Source organism: Panthera tigris, chromosome X, assembly GCF_018350195.1.
Source record: "Panthera tigris isolate Pti1 chromosome X, P.tigris_Pti1_mat1.1, whole genome shotgun sequence".
In the NCBI taxonomy this organism is placed as follows: Eukaryota; Metazoa; Chordata; class Mammalia; order Carnivora; family Felidae; genus Panthera; species Panthera tigris.
Window position 1 is genome coordinate 33,401,902 of NC_056677.1, and position 10,054 is coordinate 33,411,955.

Here is a 10,054-nt window from a genome sequence, read left to right on the forward strand (position 1 = left end):
GTGGCTCAGTCAGTTAAGCATCTGACTTCAGTTCAGGTCATGATCCCTCAGTTTGTGGGTTTGAGCCCCCACATCAGGCTTTGTGCTGACAGTGTAGAACCTACTTTGGATTCTCTGTCTCCCCCTCTCTCTGCTTCTCCCACTCTCTCTCTCTCCCCCCAAAATAAATAAACATTAAAATTTTTTTTTAAAAGAAAGGGATCTGGTGATCTCAGGTGGCTCACAGACTAACTCAAGAGCCAGTTCCTAAAGAAGAGTTGTAAGGGAAATATGGCAGGAGTTCTATGACAAGGTACTTTCCTAGATGACTACTTTGAAGGATCATGTAATGTGATGATAATGGCTTGTACTCTTAGCTTTGTCAGATATCGGTCAAAGCACTCTATGTATTAATTATCTAGATCTGCATATTGTAGACGAGGAAACTGAGGTACAGTGAGGTGAAGTTATCCAACGTCTCTCGGCTAAAACGTGGTAGCTGGGGTTGGAACACATGCAGTCTAGCTCCAGAATCCATCCTCCTAACAACTACCCTATACTGCCTTTTGAGAGGCGCAGAGCAGTGGTCTTCAAACCTTTTAGATCGCACATCATTTATAGCCAGCCAGAAGCCAGAAGATGTGAGAGCTCACTGATGTGGCCGATGCAAATCAGTTTTCCTGGGTTTATACCTACACTCGACGCTACCAGCTGGCATGCAGAATCAGTGAGAAGTTTGAGGAATGAAGCTCAGAAAATACAAAGACAAAGATCAAGGAAAACTACCCAGCAGAAGAAATACATGTGTATTTACCTATTTGTCTGCATGTACTGCTGTACTCATATATTATTATGTATATTGTAAAATATGCACAAAAAGATTTCAGATAAGCTGATGAAAATGAAACAGAACCGAAAGTTCTAATATTTGGCTTGCTCCACCAAAATGGGTTGTCTCGAGCATCCCCTGGGGGCCGCGCACCTCAGTTTCAAAGCTAGGCTTGGACTAGCACGGCTGTGAATTATGGCTTTACCACTTGTTCCATGAATAATCTGGGAAAGTTGCTTACTCTGCCTTTGATTCTTCACCTGTTAAATCAGGAGAATAACTCCTAATTTGCAGGATTGTGCGGTTTAAATGAGATTATGTGTACACAATCTGTGGTGCCTGGCTTTCAGTAAGCTCTTCACATATTATTTGCTTTCTCCCATAACTTGAATTCCCGGTTTTTGTTTCACGATCCGTGCTTTTAGAATTTCATTACTTTGTACACAATGAAGCTGGAGGCAGCCCTGCAGTTAGACTTGGTGCATCTAGATGGAGCTAGATTAATAGCTTTTTCACGCTCATCATTGCAAACATGGCGCTGCTGTGTCCCTCTGACAGAAAAGAAAACTCTAGAGGAGACGTGTGGAAGAACCTATGTGCATTTTCCTTTGTGTAAAACACCACAGGAACTGGGAGGGAGGGAGGGCAGACTTAATGACTGTCCAGACACTTAAAAATGAATGGCCTGACTATTCAGCAATTGTACGTTTATGAACAGAAGCTTCCTTTTACATCAACTGTGAGCCATTGCCCTATGTGATTAGGGGTCAGGCTTGAAGACTGTAAGTGGATTCCGAGCTATTTTTATCTATGCCTTTCCATGGGTGACTTTTTCCTAACAGAGTCCCTTGGCTACATTCACTCTCATTTATTACCATTCACTGAAAATTTCACCTTTGACCCCAACTCTAGGCTTTTGCTCCTTCTCTATCCTCTTGTCAGAACGCTAAGTCTGTTGGGTTTCTTTGGCACAAAGTTAACCAGAAAATGAAGGTACTTGAAGGCATATCAGCTTGCTGACAAACAGATGGCACTCTCTTATTAGGATAATTGGAGAAAGGTTTATTTACAAAGGAACTAATTCCAAAGGGTCGGAAGGGGGTTAGGGCAAACACAAGGCATAGTGCTGACAGCAATAGAACTGTTACTATCCCTTGGCCCCAGAAGTTGAAGGCATGGTGAGCTTACTAGAACTCGGAAGGATCTCTCTCTCTCAAAAATAAATAAACATTAAAAAAAACTTGGAAGGAGAGAGAGTTATGTAGAGTAGGCCACCTTGAGAGGAACAGTTCATTTCTGTTAAGGAACAGCCAACCCAAGGTGACCTCATGGGAAGCCAGAAATATTACGTATTACATATCTAAACACATAAATATTCTGACTTCATTCTACTCTCTCCCTCCATTCTCCAGCTGGGGTTCCAATGGCCAAATCCAACCAGAAGCTAGAAGACCTGAGAGCTCACTGATGTAACCCATGCAAATCAACTTTCCTGGGTAGATAACTAGCACCTGAGGCTATCAACTAGTGCAGAGAATCAATGGAAGACTGGGGAATGAGGCTTGTGAAAAAAAAAAAAAAAAAAAAAAAAAGGCAGAGATCAAGGAAAGCTACCCAGCAGGAACAATCTGGCTAGGATTTCACTGCTAGACAAAGCCACTGTTTTCACCGTTCTTCTAATCTTGTCCCTTCGTCTTTTGGTCACACTCTTGAGAGAAAAGTCCTGGGTGGAAGCATCCAATTGGTTAGGGCTAGTTCACCTACTAGTTAACCCTTTTCGCCGAGGGGAGGGAGAATAGGGAATATTGCTTCCTTTGGTTTCCTTGATGGGAACCGGGCTGCTGCCTTCTTTCAAAACTCACACACCTGGGGATTTCTAGGTATCTGGAAAGAGCTCACAAGACAATTCTGTCTCCTCTTTAAAAAAAAAAAGACAAATCTCAATTAAAAAATGACCTCTTATGTATCATTTATTAATCTGTAACAGTAAGACTATCAGCGAGAGTATATGGATTTGGTTTTTATTTCCAGTTCTCTGTTCTCTCTCTCGCTCTCATTTCCTTCCATCCCTCATTCCCTGATCTTAGGAAGTTCCCTTTATGTCTCCAGATCTTTACACAAGAGAGTAGGAAAGGAACAAGATTTTTAAATCTACTTGAGGGTTCAAATGCTGGGAAGCCAAAAATATATATTAGTCCACACAATAGAATGCACTAATCACTGTTTTCCTAATAGAACACGTAAACCTCTTGGGCTGTTCATACCAAAGCTTCAATGAACACGTATTTCTCTCAATACAATTTTGGTGTTTTTCAGCTGCTCTTCATGTGGAAAACACTTGTCTTCAGTCTTTTTTTTTTTTTTTTCAACGTTTTTTTATTTATTTTTGGGACAGAGAGAGACAGAGCATGAACGGGGGAGGGGCAGAGAGAGAGGGAGACACAGAATCGGAAACAGGCTCCAGGCTCCGAGCCATCAGCCAAGAGCCCGACGCGGGGCTCGAACTCATGGACCGCGAGATCGTGACCTGGCTGAAGTCGGACGCTTAACCGACTGCGCCACCCAGGCGCCCCTTGTCTTCAGTCTTTAATCTTGTCCCTTCCATGTGCTTAATCATCTGGCCAAACCATTAACCACTGCTTATGAATGCGTATAGATCCATGCCTCAAGGCTTCTCTCCCTCCAAGTGAAATGCAAGTCAAGGTATACCACTTGAAGTTTTGCCCTTTGGGAGCATTTCCCTTCTTTATTCCTGAGAGTCAATATAGCTGCTCAATCCACAGTGAATCTTCAGCTGTTGGATCCAGATCAATCCAAAATTACCCGTCTCATCCTTGATCAAGCATACTTTTACTCTATTCTCATAGTCACTTGCCAGAGTTTTTCCAATATAAACTAGATCCACAAGTTCTTTGCCATTCTTTGCTTCAGACTTTGTCACTGCCATCCCCCTCCCAGAATTATGATGAGATCTGATGATCTTGGGGATTGGTGGGGGTGGATGAAGACAACTGCCTTCATCTTACAAGGTAACTCTCCTCAGTAAAAGAGCATCTTTGTAGCACCTGGGTGACTCAGATGGTTAGGCGTCTGACTTCGGCTCATGTCATGATCTCATGGTTCATGAGTTCGAGTGACACATTGGGCTCACTGCTCTCAGCACAGAGCCCGCTTCAGATCCTCTGTCCCTCTCTCTTTCTGCCCCTCCCCTGCTTGTGCTCTCTCTCAAAAATAAGTAAACATTAATTTTTTTTAAGTTTAATAAATGCATAGTCTCAAGTCTTTCCTTTTGTCTAATGAGTAGTTCTAAGTGGTCATTTTGACCCAGTTTCTCACTGTACGTGAAACTTCAACATATATCAGCAAGTCATAATATTTACGGAATTCCTCCTATGACTTTTTAATGTTTACTTATTTATTTTGAGAGAGAGAGTACAAGCTGGGGAAGGGCAGAGAGCGAGGGGGAGAGAATTCCAAGTAGGCTCTGCACTGTTAGCACAGAGCCCAGTGCGGGGCTCAAACTCACGAACCATGAGATCATGACCTGAGCCAAAATCAAGAGTTGGATACCTAACCGACTGAGCCACCCAGGTGCCCCAACATTTCATGTTGATTTTAATAGCTTCCTCAGTATCTCCCACCCAAGTTAAGAGGCACATAAAAATCAAGGTGAACCTTAGGGATAACAGTGGAAAAACAAGTTAATATTCTGGGAAGCCTTAGGGTCTTATCAAGGTTGATGCATCAGTTTTACTTTAAATCTCTTATCTATCTAATTATTTCACCACTTTGATTAGATGAAGCTAAAATTGGTATTGATGAAAAGAGAAGGCACAATCAAAGAAGCAGATAAGCAAATAATTGAACGTAAATAACTTTTAATTATACTTACTTAATAAAGTTAAGGAATAGTGTCAGATGCCAACATTACTTTGTTAAATGAAAGGGTAGTATCAGGATGAAGAAGAAAAAAATAGCACAGAATGTTCTGAAAACCGTGGTCAATTTCAAAATTGTTCCACACTTCTATAGGAGTTTGGTTCCAAAATAACCCTGAATTCTGGGTGGTGAATAGATCCAGACCCTGTAATGGAAACCCAATTCTTTGGATCCTTTGCTATGTCTTAATCATTTGTAGAATCATACTAAGGTCCCCAGGCTTCCCCAAACACAAAGAAATAGGTGGCCTTCCATGTATGGTGGCACTTACACCTAGCAACTCCAAAGTGCTGTCCCATTTGGAATTACAACAGGAAACTAGCAAATAGCTTTTACTTCAAGCTGATCAAACAGTTTGTTCTAAACTCAATAATGCATTTACTCTTTGCCCCCTACCTAACCTAAAGTTACCTGGATTATTTATCCTCTCTGTCCAGTGTCCTGTGCTATGATGCAAGGTGCATAAAAACACCTGGTAGTGATGTAAATTAACTCATAGGAGAGATGAGATGTGAACGGCACATTCACTGCAGAAAAAGAGCTTGTGGGTAGGTGGGGGGGGGAAGAGTCAGTCATGTCATTGAAAACCGAAGGTGATCATGATGTGTTATTATCACGTGAACTTCGCAAAATGTATTGCTGATGTCTCCAGACTCGTTTGTGTTCAATTGCTTGGGGACACCTGCTTCAAAATAGTGACTGGCTTGTCTTCATGTCCCTCGTTGCTTTGAACAAACAGGCAATAATTATAAATTTTAACTGGCAGAAGAGTAGTGGCCATGGAAGCAAAAAGATGTAATGATCCATTTTTGTTCCACTGTTTCATTATACTGGAAAGCAACACTGACTATTGGCATTTACAGAGTCCTTTGTATTAATCATTAATTACTTTATCTCATTTCCATCTCACATGGAATAGGTTGGTGAGCATGGCAGGGTACAGAAGGAAAATACTATCAGACAGTAAAATATTAGAAACATGAAAAGTCAGTCAGTTGAAGTACTGAGGGAGAACAAAGTCCCTGGTTTTCCCATCATTTAAGGGGAAAAGGAAAGGAGAGAAGAAAACACATCATAGGTCCTCACGGAGAAACATGTTTTGCTTCTTTCTTAATTTTGATTAGTTTAGAGGATAATGTTGGGGAGAAAAACCAGGACACCTCTCTTTTAGTTCCAGGAAAGTGACTACAATAAACCAACAACTGGGACAAGGTGTGGGGGTTCTCACTGCATGTTCTAATGCCAGTAACGAATAAAAGCCAACATTGCTGTTCAGTAAAGCCAGGTACAGTACTGTAGTATGGTATTCAGTAGCATATGTACTCTACATCCATTATCACATATTCATCCCCATCTCTGGATTAATTCTTTATATGGCTTCCCAGATGATTTCCTTATCTTAAAAACATTTTTTCCAATGTTTATTTATTTTTGAGACAGAGAGAGACAGATGATAACGGGGGAGGGTCAGAGAGGGAGACACAGAATCCAAAGCGGGCTCCAGGCTCCGAGCTGTCAGCACAGAGCCCGACGCGGGGCTTGAACTCACGGACCCTGAGATCAGGACCTGAGCCAAAGTCAGATGCTTAACCGACTGAGCCACCCAGGCACCCCTGATTTGCTTATATTTTAATGGGAACACACTGGGTAACAATTGAGGATGACCTGGGAACCCACGAACTCCTTGATTCTTTGGAAGAAAGGATGTTGGAAGAATTCTGGAGGCTGGAATTGGTCATGGGGAGTGCCTAATCCCCATGACCCAGACTCCAAATAGTCAACAAAGCTCCAGGGAAAGGACTTATTTCTCACTTTTGAGACAGGATTCTCAGAGTTTCTCTTCTGGACCCTGGTTAGGTCCTAGCTTTATAGGCCACAGAATTGTTACCAGGAGAGCAGCCTTAAGAGAAGAAGGCTGGGTTTCGCTTGTCGCTGAAGGTGAGAGCACAGCCCCTACTTAGAAGATGTGGTCAAATAAAACAATCATGAGCAGATAAAGAGGACTTCACAGGTTGTGTCTGGGGAGAGACACCAACCACAAAGAAGATTGTAGCTTTCATCAAGAACCAGAAAAGGGTGGGGAAGGCATTCACCACACAGTGATTTTTGAGGACATCCAGGAAATGTGTCCTGGGCTCAAGTGAGAATATTGCCATGGAAATTACTATTGGGACAGTGCTTCTAGACTAAACACTGGGCAGCGGGAAGCAATGCCAATAGCCTCTCAGGGCCCCCATATCACTCAAACTCTAGAAGTACCTGGCAGTCCTAAGGAGCATCAGGTACTATTGTCGAGGCACTTGGTGAACTTTCAGCCTCTGTGATTTCTCTGTTTGTTTAATTCCCAATAGCCCTTGCTCTGTTAATAAATCTTCTTTATGCACAGATTGACCTCTGTGCTTCCAAGGGGAGGAATTAGAATCAGCCTATGGGGAAACAGATGGCTCTAGGATTCTGGGTGGGAGCTTAAGCAAATAAAAGGGCACCCATGAAAGATAAACTCACCTTTTGCATCTCATGTGCCTCTGACACTAAGGTTGGATCATTAATCATATTTATTTGTCCTTCTCCTACCTCACAAATTGTGTGTGCATTTCCTAACATTGCCAGCATTTACCAGACCGCAAAATGAAGAGCACCAGGTAGGAAAACTTGAGATTTTTGTCCCTATCCAAGCTCTGAAAAATGCTAGGTCCTGCTTAAAATCACCAACTGCCAGAGTAAATGATTAACAGAAGACTGACTTCAATGGAAATGTGATTTTATGACAAGAGAAAAGAGAGATTACACTTGAATTTGATAATCAGCATTTCACGCTCTGGTTCAGAATTTTGGTTTTCATGGAGGACCCTGTCTACCTTCTTCACATGCCTCACTTGAAAGGATATGGTGGGAAAAGAGGTGGAGAGGGGGTCAGAGATAATCTCCACTGATTTCACAACCTCCCTTAGGGCCTGCATGTTTGAACAAATACTTAGTAGTGGTGCAGCAAGAAAACACCCCTGAATCAATATTTTGACAAAGTCCTATTACTATCTGTTAATTACAAAGTAATATTCCAAATTTGCTGTAAAGCAGGAACTCGGGGGGGGACATACATACAAGTGGAGAGAAAAACAGTAGCCAGCTGATAGATGATTTCCTCCACAATCATAATTCTAGCTTATTTTCTTTTTAAATATTTAGTTATTTATGTATGAGAGAGCACATGTGCACAAGAGGGGGAAGGGCAGAGGGCGAAGGAGAGAGTGAATCTTGAGCAGGCTCCATGGCCAGCTCAGAGCTGGATGCAGGGCTTGATCTCACGACCTGAGATGATGACCATGAGATCATGACCTGAGCCAAAATCAAAAGTCAGATGCTTAACTGACTGAGCCACCCCGGTACCCCTCATAATTCTAATTTATTTTCTCTTGTCAATTCCCATGCAGATCCAAACAGCATAAAAATACATTCTTACAATAGGACATAGCTTTATAGCTCATAGAGCATTCCAGGGACATTAACATAAATGGAGTTTTTGGATTCTTCAGCAAATTGGATATGACCTAGAACATAGAAGACTTTTAAGGAAAGGGAAATTGGATATCTAGATGTGTCCCACCCCCCACCCCTGCAAAAAAAACCCTCAACCTAAACCTCATACCTCAGACAAAACTTAACTCAGAATGGATCATAGATCTAAATGTAATTTGTAAGGCTGTAAAATTTTCAGAAGACATAGGACAAAATCTTTGTGACCCTGGGTGAGGCAAAGAGCTCATAGATACAGCATCAACAGTGTAGCCCATAAAAAGAAAAACCGGTTAAGTTGAACTTGATCCAAATTTAAAACTTTTGTTCCATAAAACACACCATCAAGAGAATGAAAAGACAAGCAGCGAACTGAAAGAAAATATTTGCAAATCACATATCCAATAAAGATCTTGTGTTAAGAATATATAAAGAACTCTCAAAACTAAATAAAAAATCACTCAATTAAAAAATAAAGTAGGCATTCTATATGAGATGTAGAAAAGTAAGAGTTCTTATCACAGATAATTTTTTTCCCTCTTTTATATTCTTTTTTTAATTATTTCTCTTTTTTTAAAATGCTTATCTATTTTTGAGAGTGAGAGAGAGCACGAGCAGGGGGGTGGGTAGAGAGAGAGAGGAAGAGAATCTGAAGCAGGCTCTGAGATGACAGAGGCCCAAACTCACGAACTGTGAGATCGTGACCTGAGCCCAAGTTAGACATTTAACTGACTGAGCCACCCAGGCGTCCCTCTATGCTTTTTATTGTATGTGTATGAGAAGATGGATGTTAGCTGAACCTATCGTGGTCATCATTGCACAACATATGTAAATCAAGCCATCATGTTGTATTAAATATATGCAGTGATGTATGTCAATTATTTCTTAATAAAACTGGAAAAAAAGTAGGCAAAAGATTTGACAGATACTTCAGCAAAGAAGATATGTAGATGACAAATAAGCACATGGAAAGACGGTCAACATCATCAGCCTTTAGAAAAATGCAGACTAAAACCACAATCAGAAGTGACCACACACTTATCTGGATGGCAACAATGAAAAATGCTGACAAGGAGGCAACGCAATTGGAGCCCTCATGCATTATGAGGGGAATAGCAAACAGGCAGAGGTGCTCTGGTAAATATTTTGGCAGTTTCTTCAAAAGTTAAATGTATACCTGCCATCTAATCCAGCCACTCTACTCCTAAATATTTACCCCAAGGAAAGTAAACTTATGTTCACACAAAAACCTAAATATAAATGTTTGTGACAGCTCTATTTGGAAGTTCTAAATGAGGAAACAACTCAATATCCTTTAGTGGGGAATGAATAAACAAACTGTGATATATACATATCCATGTGTATTTATTGCTGAATAGTATTCCATTGTGTGTGTGTGTGTGTGTGTGTGTGTGTGTGTGTGTGTGTGTGTGTGTATACAATAGTATTCCATATGGTATATACAATGGAATACTATTCAGCAATAAAAAGGAACAAACTACTGATAAACACAGTAATACAATCAATCTCAAAGGCATTACCATGAGCGAAAGAAGCTAATCTCAGAAGATTACATACTGTATGATTCCATTTAAGTTACATTCTAGAAATGGCAAGAGCATAGGAGAGAGAGAAAAGATCGGTGTGCCAGGGGTTGGGGGTGAGAGAAGGGTATGACTACAAAAGAATTTAAGGGGGAATTTGGGGGGGGGGGAGATGTTCTGTATCCTGACTGTGGCAGTGGTTACATGAATCTATATAGGCACTACAACTCATAGCTCTGTGTGCCAAAAA